The 14965-nt window shown below is 40.7% G+C and overlaps 1 pseudogene; it reads right to left on the bottom strand.

The window, feature by feature from the left end:
- Positions 1-14484: 14484 nt before the first annotated feature.
- Positions 14485-14648, bottom strand: LOC114233211 (U2 spliceosomal RNA; annotated as a pseudogene).
- Between the last annotated feature and the right edge of the window lie 317 nt (positions 14649-14965).

Consider the following 14965-nt stretch of genomic DNA (forward strand, 5'->3'; position numbering starts at 1 on the left):
TCTGCTGCTCACAGAAAGGAAGGTGGAGTCTCCTCTTCAATTGGTGTGGTTGCTTCCTCCTGTCTGTCATCCTGAGCCACTCAGATCCCCGCCCCCACCTCCTGTTCCTTCCATCACTTGACTTCCTATCTAGTCTCTGGTGCAGGAAGTTGGACTTCATCCATTCTATTTCCAAACTGCTGGTCATGCCATGAGCTTTAAGCACCAAATATTTCAGGGATTTGATTTTTATCCATAACATCAAAATTTTGGTACTGAAAATACTTTTCTTTCAGGTCTTTGGAATCAAAAGCTTTGGTCATGAATAGCCTTAATTCTTAGGGTCCTTTAGTCTATGTAGGACTAAAAGAGTCAACAAATAAACAAGAATTACCCCCAAAATTATCAATGGTTTGTCTTTGACAAATATTGAAGACAAACCATTCCAATTAATATACCACAATATTATTCCACCACACATAGAAGAAAATCTGGGAAACCTACCTAGCTGTTAGCAGGCTTTATCTCTGAGGAATGAAAGGGGATTGATAATGAAGTGAAAACAGATTTTCTATTTTTATTCCAAAAACCTCTTTTGGTTTCTTTGAATTATTTACAGACATGTTTTAATGGTATCTTTTGTAATTCAAACTAATGATAAAAACAATAGTGTTTTCTAAGCAGGTCACAGTGTTTGGAACTTGGGCCAGGGGTTGGGTGCAGGGGTCTTATGCTTTTATCCCCTTTGACCTTTTCTTTTCACTGCACTTCAACTCTAGGCTGCCCTTCTTCAACTGACTGACTCTTAGGATATCTCAGAGAGCTTACCTCCTTAGGAAGTCTTTAGTTAGAAAACCCTTCCTTTGGCATTTCCCTCAGACCATAAGATTTAACAGGTAGCTTTGAAATGCTCTGTTTATGTGCTGGTCTTCCTCTATCCAATGTGAACTTTTCAAGGATAGGAATTGTGTCCATTCATTCCTGTGTCTCCGGATCCTACCACAGTGCCTGGCATGTGGAAGCGTTCAATACAATGTTTATTTTAATTCTGTTCCTGCATCTAAGTGAGAGAATTGCTGCCCTGACATACTATAAAAATATGCAAATGTAAAAAAAATACTAACATCAACTCAGCTTTTCCTACTGACAGTTCTTTTTTCTATATCTTCCATCTTTCACATTAATTGTTCCAGCCTTCTTACACATTCCAAAGGTGAACTTATCAAACTACCAGGAAGATTTAGACCATCCCCTCTTTTTCTAATCCTACTCAATTCTGAGTCCCCCTGTGGAGACTAATCCCCTACCTCTGCGTCTCCTTCTATCTCCTCTTGAACCTAAATTTAATTAGTTCATTAATTACTACCACTTTCTGTTATCTCAGACATGGCTGACTTCAGCAGGATGATACATTTTTTGTCATTACTTACTCAACTATTATTGAGTCACTACTATATGCCAAGCACTGGGCTAGATGTGAGGTTCCAGAGATGAGTAGGAAACCATCTTTGTCCTTGTATCAGTTAGGATCCCAGCAGGAAACAGATGGCACCTCAAATTGGGTCATTTGAGGATAATGTAGACAGAGTTAGGGAAATCACATGGGATAATGTAAGACTAGGAATAGTGGAGATTACCATCCTTGGGCCTGAAATGGGGGTTGGTGGTGGTGGTGGGGGCATAGCTCCTGGAACATGGGAAGTAAAGGAGGAGTACCAGCAAGCTATGTAGAGATGCTTTCTGAAAGGGAGTGGCTTTTAGTCAAAAGCACAGTTAACAGATGGCAACCTAGCAAGGAGGGAGCTCGAGAATAAATACCTGGACCTCATTCTCGTTACCCCTTCCAAACCAATTGCAAGTCAGTGGGGGAGGAAGCCATTTGATGCAATCTATACATCAACTTCCTGGAGCAGAGGTGAAGGAGAGGGATAGAGTGGATCTGGTATCCTGCAAGTCCTCAGGATATCAGGATCTAACAGAAAGATAAACAGGCTCTTATAATACACTAGCATTCCCATTGCAGGAAAAATCCTGCAATAGGGTTTCCTGCTGCACTCTACCCCACCCCGCCTCCGCTCCTCCCTTGTCCCCTGGCCCGCCTTCTCCGCCAGCCCGCCCCACTCTCCTTCTTCCTTCTCCCCCAGCCCCGCCTCCATTCCTCCCTTCTCCTCCCCCCCCGCCCCCGGCTTGCTTGCTTCTCTGCAGCATTGCTCCCTTCAGCATCTCTTGACTTCTTTCTAAGCTGTCTTGATATGCAAATTAGCCGCCATATTTGTTGGGGTAATTTGCATACTCATCCTGATTGGTTGGTGGGCGTGGCTTGGCGTAGCGAAGGTGCGGTCAATTTGCATATTTGTCTATTATTAGGTAGGATTATGGGATGTAATGAAGTAGCTGTGTAAAGTACACTGAAGTAATTATTCTGATTATTTTACCTGCATAACCTAAAAAAAACACCCTACAATGTATAAGGTATTGGGGAGAAAGCTAGCCTGGAAGGATCAGATAAACTTTTTGAAGAAAGTAAAATGGAGATGAGTCTTAGAGTATGAGAGTGAGATGTCAGGCTAAGCTGGGTTTAGGGAGGGGGCAAGAGCAGAGATATAGAGGAATAAAAAACATCATGTGTACCTGGAAACTCATGAAGTTCATTGTCATCGGAGTTTGGGGAAGGAGCACTGAGAAGAGACTGAAGAGGGAGGCAGGGGCTGGATGATGAAGAGCCCATTGAGATTTTATCCAATGGTTGCTGGGCAGCAAATGGACTTTTTTTTTTTTTTTTTTTAAGAAAAGAGATATAATTGACATATAATATTAGATTAGTTTTAAGTGTACAACATAATGATTTGATATTTGTATGTATTGTGAAATAATTAACACATTAAGTGTCGTTAACATCCATATCATACATAGTTACAAATCTTTTTTTCTTGTGATGAGAACTTTTAAGCTCTACTTTCCTAACAACTTTCAGATATACAATATAGTCACCATGCTGTACATTATATCCCCATGACTTATTTATTTTATATCTGGAAGTTTGTACCTTTGACCACTGACACTCATTTTGCCAGCAGCCCCCACCCCCACCCCCCTAACACCCTGCCTCTGCCAATCACCAATCTGTTCTCTATATCAATGAGCTTGTTTTTTTTTTTTAATTCCACATATAAGTGAGATCATATGATAGATATTTGTCTTTCTTTATCTGACTTATTTAACTTTCCATAATGCCCTCAAGGTCCATCCATATTGACCCAAATGGCAAGATTTCTTTCCTTTTTTATGGCTGGTTAATATTCCATTGTGTATACATACATTTTTTTTATCCATTCTTCCATTAATAGAGACTTAGGTTGTTTCCACAGTGTCCATGGATGATAGGCAGCAAATGACAGTTTTAAACAGGAGAGTGAAATGGTGAGCTCTGCAATCAGATGACTGATAATGTAGAAAGGACAGATTTGAGGGCAGTAGGACCAAAGATGAGGAGACCAGTAGTAGAAGACCACAGTGGTAGTAGAGAAGAGAAATGATGTGGCTAAAACTCAGGCTGGGAAAGGGGTGATGAATTTGAGAAATGTTTAGGAGCCAAAAGTGACAAGCCTCAGGATTAGAAATGAGGGTTGAAAGAGAAATTATCAAAGATAACCCACAGGTTTCCAGCTTGGGTAATTGTTGCAAGCATGTCAAACTCGCAGCCCGCGGGCCGCATGTGGCCCACAACGAATATTTTTGCGGCCCAGCCAATATAACGGTATGTAAGAAACATTTTAATAAAAATTTCATAACTTAATTTTTACAATATCCTGTTATACATCATTATTAATAACAAACTACAACGTTCGCTAATGACTGATTACTATAATCATTTGCATTCATTTCCCTTATGCGCCTTATGTGTAGGCGCCCCATTTCTCGCCACTAATACTAGCAGTGAATATTTTAGCAGCCGATTGCCATGTCATTAGTCTTGAACTAACTTGTTTGGTGTGCACAACAGGAAATAGTTCCCTTTTGGAGAACAAGAAAAATAGGTTTATTTGTGTTACGCTTATTAATTTGTGCAGTTATTCAGTGTTAATGTTCAAGAAAAAATATTAATTTTTATTAAAATGTTCTATTATTTTATGTTAATGGTTACTCATTTATTTCAGCTTTTTGTATTCAGCATGTCTCTGTTGAAATAAGCCTACATTTCTATGAAAATTAAAGCTTTTGTTTTTTTTGCAGCCCACATAAACTTAAACCTTGTTTATTTGGCCCTTGTTAGCCTTTGAGTTTGACATGCTTGTGTTAGAGAATGGTGAATCCGACTGAGAGTTGCAGACTAAAGAGAAGAATGAAGGATTCAGTTGGGTCTGTGGGACATCCAAGCGAAAATGCTTAGCAACAATAAAAATTTTGTTAAAAAGAAAAGAAAATGCATAGCAAGTATGGGCTTACCTTGTTTTATTGCGTTTCACTTTATTGTGCTCCATGGATGTTGCATTTTTTTACATATTGAAGGCAAGACCCTCCACAGCAAAATGATTATGCCTTTGCTTTATTGGGAGACTCCCTTTATTGTGGTGATCTGGAAATGAACCTGAAGTATTTCTAATGTATGCTTGTAGTTGAAAAAAATGAGCCTAAACTGTAGTGGAGGTATAGGCAGAAGGAATAGACTTGGGACTGAAACAATGAAAGTAGACTGGATTATTCAGTAATGGGTTGGAGAGTGAGAAGGTCTGAGGATTTCTTTTTGTTGTTGTTAATCCTCACCCGAGGATATTTTCCCATTGATTTTTAGAGAGAGTGGAAGGGAGCGAGAGCGAGAGCGAGACATTGATGTAAGAGAGACACATTGATGGGTGGCCTCCCACACACAGGGCTGGGAATTGAGCCTGCACCTGGAGGTACATGCCCTTGACAGGAATTGAACCTGCAACACTTCAGTCCACTGAGCCAAAGCAGCGGGGGCTGGGACTTTCTTTCTTTCTTTTTTTTTTTTTTTAATATATTTTATTGATTTTCTACAGAGAGGAAGAGAGAGGGATAGAGAGTTAGAAACATCGATGAGAGAGAAACATCGATCAGCTGCCTCCTGCACACCCCCCACTGGGGATGTGCCCGCAACCAAGGTACATGCTCCTGACCGGAATCGAACCTGGGACCCTTGAGTCCGCAGGCCGACGCTTTATCCACTGAGCCAAACTGGCTTCAGCTGGGACTTTCTTTTAAGGAAGAGTATGTGTGGTTGGACTGTAGTTGGGGAGAGATCCTGAAGAGAATATGAAGACTCCAGAAAAAAACTTTTTTTAAGGAGTGGAAAGTTTCAAGAAGGCTAATATTTGGGCACCTTTACCTCTCTCTCCTTCCTTTTTGAAACTACTCTCCTGGCTTCTGTGAAATTGTTTTTTTCCCTGGTCTTTCTCCTTCTGCCCTTCCTATTCTCACAAGTTTTCCACCCACGCATACATAAAAAATTTTAGGGAAGGACCAAGGAACAATTAAGATAGAGAGCAACTAAGTAGGGAGGCAAGTATGACATTTGGGCCAAATGCTTTTGCTGCCCTGTTGTAGGCATTTTATGTTCCCTCAAGCTCCTGAGCTGAGGCTCCTGACTTTCTCACTCTTCTCTAGTCTTGATTTGAGAAGCTTGAAACAATTTAGGCACTTTCTTGAAGTTATCAAAATTTATCATCTTCCACATGTCGGAGTTACTTAAGGCGAATAACTCTAGAATACAAGATATCGAGTCCACAGGGAAAGTGTGTAGCGTCACTGGTTTGCAGGCCAAATGCCTCTCTGGAATCAGCATTTGGGCTTATCATTGAGCTTATTGTTAACTGGTGGAAGGTTACACTCCCCACAGCGAACTAGCGCATGCAAGACAGAGCCCTCACTTCAGGAATTCATTACAATAAATAGCCAATTCTGCCTCCTGTCAATTTAACCTCCAATCCATTATGTGCTATGTTAGCACTGCTCTAGTGAAAATGGCTGTCATCCATGCTTATGTAACTCCTGTTTGAGCGCTTTATACTCCAGCCATGCTTATTTGTGAGTCATAATTATGTCTGTGTTAAAACACTGCTGCAAGCTGTGTGTACCTGTGTGGGTGTTTTATGTAGGGGTGTAGTCTACAGCCTGGGAAGCCAAACCTGTTGGTGATGGAATTTTCATTTACCTAAGAGAATGATCTGAACACTTAATAAAGATCAGATTAATTTCAACTGGTTCTTTACATGTAAAATAAGGCTTGTTAGCAAAATAAAGTGCCTTCCTCCTTCCCAGCTACTCTGAGGATAGGAGTTGGGAGGAGAATCAAAGAACTCCGAATTTCTCCAAAGCTAGGTAGCTGAGTTAGCCCTCTTATCTGTCTACCAGGTAAACTCCACAGGCTCCTACAGCTCTGGAGGGCGGTTGAACCTGTTTTGAGTGAAGAAGAACTGAGGGGATATCATCATGGAGAAGAGGATAGATTCTGGATCCAGACCACCTTTTTAGCTGTGTGGCCTAGGGCTAAAGCTTACTTATCTGTAAAATCGGGTGATAACAGTATCTATCTCTCCTGGTTGCTGTAAATGAGCTAATACGTGGGGATGGGTGAATGTGGAAGAGGGCATAGAGGGGATAAATGGTGGTAGGGGGAAAAAAGAAAAGAGTTTGGTACCTAACACACCGAGGTGCTCAAATAGCTGTCATCTTTCTAAAGGGTTCAGTGAGGGTCCTAAAGCTGGAGCTGGTTCGCTCTGTGGATAGAAGTCCAAACCTGTAGGTAATTTTTATAGGCGTGTAATTGAGACAATACTCATGACAATTGCCGGGAAGCGATATTTCAAGAGCTGCTTTTCTGCATTTGGAATTAAGGAGGGAACATAGGGAAGATTACAATGAAGGTGGGAGAAAGCAAGGCAGGGATTGGCTAGATAATAAGATTGTGTGTTGAATTCAGGGTGGTTTCACTTATTTCAAAGGTAGTTAACCTAGATGCACAAAAACAATGGACAGGGCTTGCTTAAGGCAAAGAGAAACCTTTTAGCGGAAAAGCTATATGCCTGGGGACTGACTACCCTCAAAGACCTGCCCAGGTTCACATTTTTGGTCAGATATACCTGTGAGGCTACTTTTTGTTGTTGTTGTTGTAGTTGTTTTAATTTCTTTATTGTTTAAGGTATTACATATGTGTCCTCATCCCTCCATTAATCCTCTAACCCCTACCCCTTCCCCCCCCCCCCCCCCCCCTTCATGCCATATGAGGCTATGTTTTGTTCACAACTCCCGAGTCAAGCAAAGGAATCACGCCTCAGAACTCCCGGGCTGGGCCTTAAGAGGTGTCACCCACGTGGGAATTCTTTGCTGGCCTGCTTCTTCCCTTTAACCCTTCCTCTATTACGGTAGTCTTCTCCTGAAGGCCCTGATCACCTGGTGCTTCCTCCTCATCCTTGAAACTCGGGGAAGGACAGTTCTTTCCCTGGAGTTAAATTTCATGCAGGCTGCGGTGTGCTTGTCTTTTGTTAGACTCTGTTCCACCCACCCCCACTCCACCCCCAGCCCCGCAGGCGCTGGTGCCTCCTTGCCAGGGCTGATTCTTTTCATCTTGCTCTAGTTCCCTGTTTGCTCTGATGGTGTGGGTGACTTTGTGACTGCCTTCCCTTCTTATCTGAGGCCAGTTTGTTTTCCCCAAAGTGGTATAATTGGCAGGCTTGATGTTTCCTGTGGTTTTTTTTGCGCCCTGTTTGGTGGAGGGGCTAGCTGAGGTTGTGTGCACTCATCACTAAAAACTCTAAGCTCTGTGCTTATTTCTGAGAATTTATTTCACCTGGTGCACTCCATTCCCGCAGGCTTGGATCCCTCTCTTTTTAAGAGGGTAGCCCGAAGCTCTCCCAGTCCTGTGTTTCCAGTTGTCTTGTTTCACCCAGTTTTGCAGCCATTTGCATTCACTACAATCAGAAAGCAGAAAAGATAAGGATAACCTCATAGATCGGCTCTTTGGAGATTTCAGTATTGATGGGAATGCTTAGGATTTTATGACTTACGACAGGACGAGTTGGGACTGGCAGTCTTACCAAGAGGCTGCATGCTTGGCTCCCGATATCTTGTGTCCTTTCTGGACTACCTTTCTGAGGTTTATGTTGTAGAGTTTGTACTTTTCGCATCTGATTGCTGCTGGTGAATTTTTAAAAGACTTGCTTTTTTTTTTTTTTTTTCCTTCATTATTTCCTTAGGAATTATCTATGAGGCAGCTCCATTCCTCCATATTAATCCAAGTTGGATTTTTTTTTTCCTTTTAGTATGAGTAAGTTCCTACTCCATGTATAGTAGGGTCTTATTAGCCTGACCTTAGTAGGCTATAACACATTTTCCTCTTTTCTTTTCTGGCCTGGTATATATATATATATATACTAGAGGCCCTCTCACAATCCGGGACTGCTGGCTCCCAACCGCTCGCCTGCCTGCCTGACTGATTGCCCCTAACTGCTTCTGCCTGCCAGCCTGATCACCCCCTAACCACTCTCCTGCCAACCTGATCAACACCTAACTGCTCCCCTGCCAGCCTGATTGCCCTCAACTGCCCTCCCCTGCCGGCCTGGTCACCCCTAACTGCCCTCTCCTGCCAGCCTGGTCACCCCCTGATCGCCCACAACTACCCTCCCCTGCCAGCCAAGTTGTGGCGGGCATCTTTGACCACATAGGGGGCAGTCATCTTGTGTGAGGGTATGAGGGTCAGTTTGCATATTACCTCTTCATTATATAGGATAATTGATTTCAGAGAGGAAGGGAGAAGGAGAGAGAGAATCACTGATGGGCTGCCTCCTGCACACTCCCTTCTGGGGGTGGAGTCTGCAACCTGGGTATGTGCCTTGATCAGAATCAAACTGCAACCTTTTGGTGCACAGATGACACCCAACCAACTGTGCCACACTGGCCAGGGCATGATAGAGTTTTTTTTTTAACATGAAGGCAAATGTTCACATTTTAATTTTAAAAGGTGAATTAGAATTCTTATTGTATATAACATATAATCTAAAATATTTTTTAAAATCTAATTTGTTAAAAATTGCATAGCCCTGTCTGGTGTGGCTCAGTTGGTTGGAGCATCACCAACCAACTGAAAGGTGGCAGATTCAATTCCTGGTCAGGGCATATACCTGGGTTTTGGGGTCGATCCCCAGTCAGGGTGCATATGGGAGGTAACTGATGGATGCTTTTCTCTCTCTCTCTAAAATTGATTTAAAAATTGCATAGACAAAGGCAAGAAGGAAATATATCAAATATTAACAGTAGTCATCTCCAGGTAATGAGATTATCAGTACTAAAAATTTTTTCTTTACACTCTGCTATTCCAAAAATTCCTACAATTTGCATGTACTACTTATGTAATTAGAAAAATTTTAAAAATAGTGCAATATATTTAAGGTATTGGAAAATAATAATGGCTCTTAACCATTTTGCTTATTATATTGAACTGAGTAAATACTTGCTGACTTGATTAAAACTTGTATTTATATCACCAAACCCTCTGGACTCCAAAAGGAGGGTAGACTAAGTGAGCAGTAGCAGATTTTACTGCATTTTTCTGAATCCAGTTTAGCCTCGTTCATGCCACTTTCCTCAGCCTGTCCCTCTATTTTTAGGATTGGGAGATCTCCTCTCCCCTCAGAGTAGTTGAGGTCTGTGCTTGACACAGGACATTTTCACCCTTCCTATCTGGTCAGTGAATAGAAGACAGGACCAGGAAGTTAAACCCCAGCCTCTTACCCCCAGCTGAGAGTTTTCCTCTGCAATGAACTTTCATCTTCAGTATACATCCTTCTCTGCTACCCCATGCACACAAGTCCTTCCCTGCCCAGATCCCAGGATGTCTTTCCTAGGGCCTCGGGATGTCCTCTACTGCGCCCTCCACTGGCTCAGCTCCTCCTTCCGAGAGCTCCAAACTGTTGTTACTGGAGTCCCATCATTTGTCCCTCTTCTCTCGTCCCATGCCAGATGCACATTTAACAGTGAGTTGATGAGGTTGGAAATAAATAAGCATATGTGTCTAGGCCCATCAGAGGTCATCTCTGGAGACTGTCTGCCTGAAATCTGTAGCTTCCAATAGGACTTAGTTGGCTCCCTTTGCTTCTCTCTCAGCTTCCACCTAGGTCATGTGGTTTTATAATTTGGTTCCAGTGGTACCCAACTTGTTCTCGACTCAGGTGCCCTTTGATGATGACCTATTCCATCTTTCTCTTCCCCAAGGTCTCTCAGGACCTGTCAATAAATTAACAGATTGATGTACCTTAGACATACCATATAGTGGCTACAGATGTAGTTTCCTTATATTCTGTATAATATATTACTTTTTTAGAAAGACCTCTAACATTTAATCAGTTAATATATTCAGTAGGCAACACTTGAAATAAACTGGTTCCAATGCTACATGCTATTATTGGTATTATTTTCATAATAGTTTCCTGGTCAGACTCACTGATGATCGTGCTCTAATATTAACATTCAGTTCCTTGGGGTAATTTTTAAAACAGTTTAAATAATCAAAACTATTCATATTTGGTTTTAGATCATGTAGAATGAATAACACTGGCTTTTTAGGTTAGCACAAAATCGTCTTCTGTGTGAGTTGCCAGGACCAGTTTACTTTTTGGTTTGTATGATGTTATATGGACAGAGGATTAGGGGGAGGGACAAAATCTAGTTTGAGATAGAAATGGCAATAATTTATAATGCAAACTCTGACTAATATGGTTAAATCATTTGATCCTCTTAAAGGATTTTCAGATTGAGATTTTATTCTCCATTCCAACCCAATTTCTACTACTAAATTGTTTGTAAATTCAAACAAAAAACGTGTCATCTTTGCCACTTGCCACTCGCAAATATTGTAATTCTTCTGTGGACACGGTAAGGTCCCATGGCAGGATTGCTGCTTTGGAGTTAGCTTGGCCTGCGACTTGCTTTGGCCTATGAACTGTGTGTGGAAGTAAGAAGGGGCATCACTTCTGGGCCAAAGCTTTGAGAACCAGAGTGTGCTTTGTCATATTCTGTGCGCCTGCTGGGTTGAAATGAAGCTTTGATTTCCCTGGTTCCAAGCTCTTAAATAAGAAGAGTCTCCCCAAACTACGCTGGATATGTGAAAAATGCAGTTATTCAGCCACAGAAATTTCAGGGTTGTTTGTTACTAGAGCATAAATTAGCTCATCATGACTGGTAATGTAGGTAGCTAGGAGGATGATGGGTAGGTGTGCATGTAGGTAGACAGATATGTAAGAGAGATAGAAAATCAGATGTACTGTAGTAGTTGTTCATGGATAGAACTGTAGATCTAGGAATCATGACTCCAAAATTCTTACTCTAATAGTGATTAGTCTACTGGTCACTATCTTTGATTATAATTCATTTGAGTTTCCTTATTCTGAATTAAATATTATATTTCAATCCTGTTGCTAATTATATAGTTTTCAAAAGGTACTTTAAGTGTAAAGGAGCAAATTACAATGTGAGATATACAACATGACTCAATTTTTACAAGGAAAAATTGAAAAATGTCTGGAAGGCTATATACCAAAATATGAATTGTGGTGGGAATATAGGTGATTTTATTTATTTTTCTGTATAATTATTTTCTACTTTAAAAAATTATAAGTATACATCATAAACATCTATTACTCTTGTTCTAATCAGTGTCCATTCCTTTGGGCAACTGCCCTGCCTTCAGTCCTATAATTCTGTATGTCCCTCATGTCTCCTCTCTCATCTGCCTTCCCCCAACATAAAAGTGGATACATATCATCTGAACTTGATCAATCAGATATTCTTTGAACCTGAATCTTGATACAGACACATAGAAATGTATAGTTTTTGGAGTTAAATCTTCTGTTGGCATTGTCAAAAGAGATCCCTGGGACTTCCCTTGGTTTCTGTCTTTCTTGAGGTTTTAGGTGTTATTTTGATTTTTAAGGTTATTTATTTAGTTTCTTCTATTTGTTTGCCCTTGTTTAAGTTAACCTAAATTGATATGAAGATTTGCAACAAAAACATGTTTACTGACACAACACATGTTACTTTAAAAGATTAACACAAAGAATTGATTTATTTTGTCCTCTTGCCTATGAAGAGTTAAATGGAAAATTTTCAGTATTTTTACTCTTGCTTTTTTCAAGGTGGTGGTGATTATTACCAAGCTTCTTTAGAGAATGCTAAAGACATTGGTAACCAGCCTGTGCTGAGTGAATGTGTGTGCATGTTTATGAGTACACACACATAGTGTTAAGTGATCATTGGAACTTAAGCTGGTACATATGTGAACTCAGACACACTGGGATGTGTGTGAGTCAAAGTTGTATGGAGTTGAGCGTACGATAATGAGAATAGTGGGACAATATCCTTTCTAGCCAGCCAGCCACCATTTCACTCACACCTTCTAGTTATAGTGTATGGTCTTGTTATTTCTGGCTTCTTTCATGTGGTAACTTGGATAGCCCCAAGCAGGTAGGCACCCTTCTTAGCATTTTGGTCCTATGTTCTCCAGTCTGTAGTACTTTTTACATAGTAGCCAGTCCAGGGATAGTATTCCCTGTTACATTCCCCATTTAATAAATATTTGCTGAGCAATTGCCATGTGCCAAGAGATATGCCAGGTGCTAGGGCTCCAATGTAAGTAAGACAGGATTTTGTCTTTAAGGGGCCTGTAGGCTCTTAAGGACCATGGAAAACATGCATAGCCCCTTTAGGAAACTAACCAAGATGACTCTGAAGACTGTTGAAATCTGAAGTCCACTCCCCACCTTCTACTTTCATAGTAGTCATTAGTGCTATTCTCCAATATTTCTGGTTCTCTTCCTTCAGGGCACTTGGTGGAATTGCACTTTCCTCCTCTTTGAAGTTAAGTGGAGCCATAGGACTTGTTTTAGCCAATGGGATGTGAGTGGAAGTAGCATATGCCACTTCTGAATGAAAGTCTTTATGAGTGAGTGCATGATTTGCCATGGTAGTGACTGGCCATGTTTTGAAGAGTGAAATTCTATTAGCCTGGGCCCCATGATAAGGGTCAGTTGGAGAAGCGCCACCTATTCTGAGCTTAGATAGACAATGATGTAAGCATGAAAAATAATTGTTGTTTTAAGTCACTGAAATTTGGGAGTGTTTGTTACCTCAGCATAACTTAGCCTTTCCTGAGAGATACAATGGACATCTCCCAGATTTGGCAAGAGGTTTTGTGGCCCTGGATCAGGCTATGTAGTCTGAGTTAGAACTGTTGGTCCTGGATGACCTATAACACTAAATGAATAAAGATAACATTAAGAAAAGTCACAGAGCTCACATACCCACACTTCACACCACATTCAGACTCAGCCTCCAACCATGCACCTCATACACCCCACACTCACCTCCCTAACCACAGACACACATCCAATTAAATTAAACACACACACCACCCAGACATACTCTGCATAGATAATGTGCCCCTCCCCCCCAAAAAACAAAACACCCCACAAAGATAACATTGAACTTTGTCTAGCTGGAATTCCCAGAAGAAACAGTCTTTCACATCTGAGCAATTTCCTCTTAGCCTCAAAATGGCTGCTTACCGTGCCATAAAAGTCTTTGAAATAATAAAACCCAAGGGAAGACCTACTTTGACAATAATAGGTTCATACTTGGTGAAAGAAAAGGGATCACCCCTGAGAACCAGGATTAGAATTGTCTTTAAAAATGTTTATAAGAGCTTATTTGAGCCAAACTGATGACATATGCCAAGGAGCAAGATCTCAAATGCTCATCTAGAATTGTCTTTAACAAAACAGCCCTGAAAGATGGTGGACAAGCTGGCCTGCCTACGGAGAGGCTATAATCTTGAAATCTGGGCTTCCCACTTAACTCTGCACTTAGAATCAATTGCTGAAGCCACTTGTGAGATTTATTTCAACAGAAAAAAAAAAATGGAGCAAGCATTACGAGAGATTAAGACAACACAAAATAAAATAGCACGACTATCTTTTTCTTCAGTTATTAATTTAGCAAGATATTTTAAATGTCTTGAGTTGGCAGGGTGATGGAAGTATAAATTCCTACAACCTTTCTGCAGACCAATAAGGGGGTATATATATTAATAACCTTAAAAATATGTATGCATGTTAACCCCTTTTTCCATGATATTATAATTTTTAGCACAGCTGCTCAGAATAAAGATTATATTCCCAGCTTTCACTGTAGCTAGGAATGGGCACAGGAATAAGTGCTGGCCAATAGGATGAGAGCAGAAGTAATGTGTATAACCTCAGGGTTGAGCCCTGAAGGGGCAGAGGTGGTCTTTGTTTCCCCCTTTCCTTATCCTGCTGTCTGGAATAGAGATGTGCTTCTATTTTTTAAATTTTTTATTTATTTATTTTTTAAATCTTTATTGTTGAGATTATTACAGATGTCCCCTTTTCACCCCCTCCATTGCCTGCCTCCACCCGGTTCCCACCCAGTCCCAGTCCTTTGCCACCCTATTGTCTGTGTCCACAGGTAATGCATATATGCATATAAAATCTTTTTTATTTTTTGGATGGAGCAAGCTCCTATTCCATCTCCCTGCTCCAAAAATCCATTTAATATATTGTCCTCAGATAGAGGATGTATCAGATATTAAACTGATAAGAACAGATACTACACTTGATCTTAGCCAAAAGGCGAAAAGCGATTTTTGTTTAATCTCTTCCCATCCCCACTCCCCTGCTTCCCTCTGAGAATCATCAGTCTGTTCCATTTCCATGCCTTTGATTCTATTTTATTCACCAGTTTATTCTGTTCATTAGATTTCTTATTCATTTATTTTGATTTTTAGATTCAATCGTTGATAGGTATGTATTTGTTGCCGTTTTGTTGTTCATATTTTTTATCTTTTTCCTCTTCTTAAAGAATACCCTTCAGCATTTCATATAATACTGGTTGGGTGGTGTTGAACTCCTTTAGCTTTTTCTTGTCTGTGAAGCTCTTTATCTGACCTTCAATTCTATAG

This window comes from Eptesicus fuscus, chromosome 9 (genome assembly GCF_027574615.1).
Source record: "Eptesicus fuscus isolate TK198812 chromosome 9, DD_ASM_mEF_20220401, whole genome shotgun sequence".
NCBI classification, from domain to species: Eukaryota; Metazoa; Chordata; class Mammalia; order Chiroptera; family Vespertilionidae; genus Eptesicus; species Eptesicus fuscus.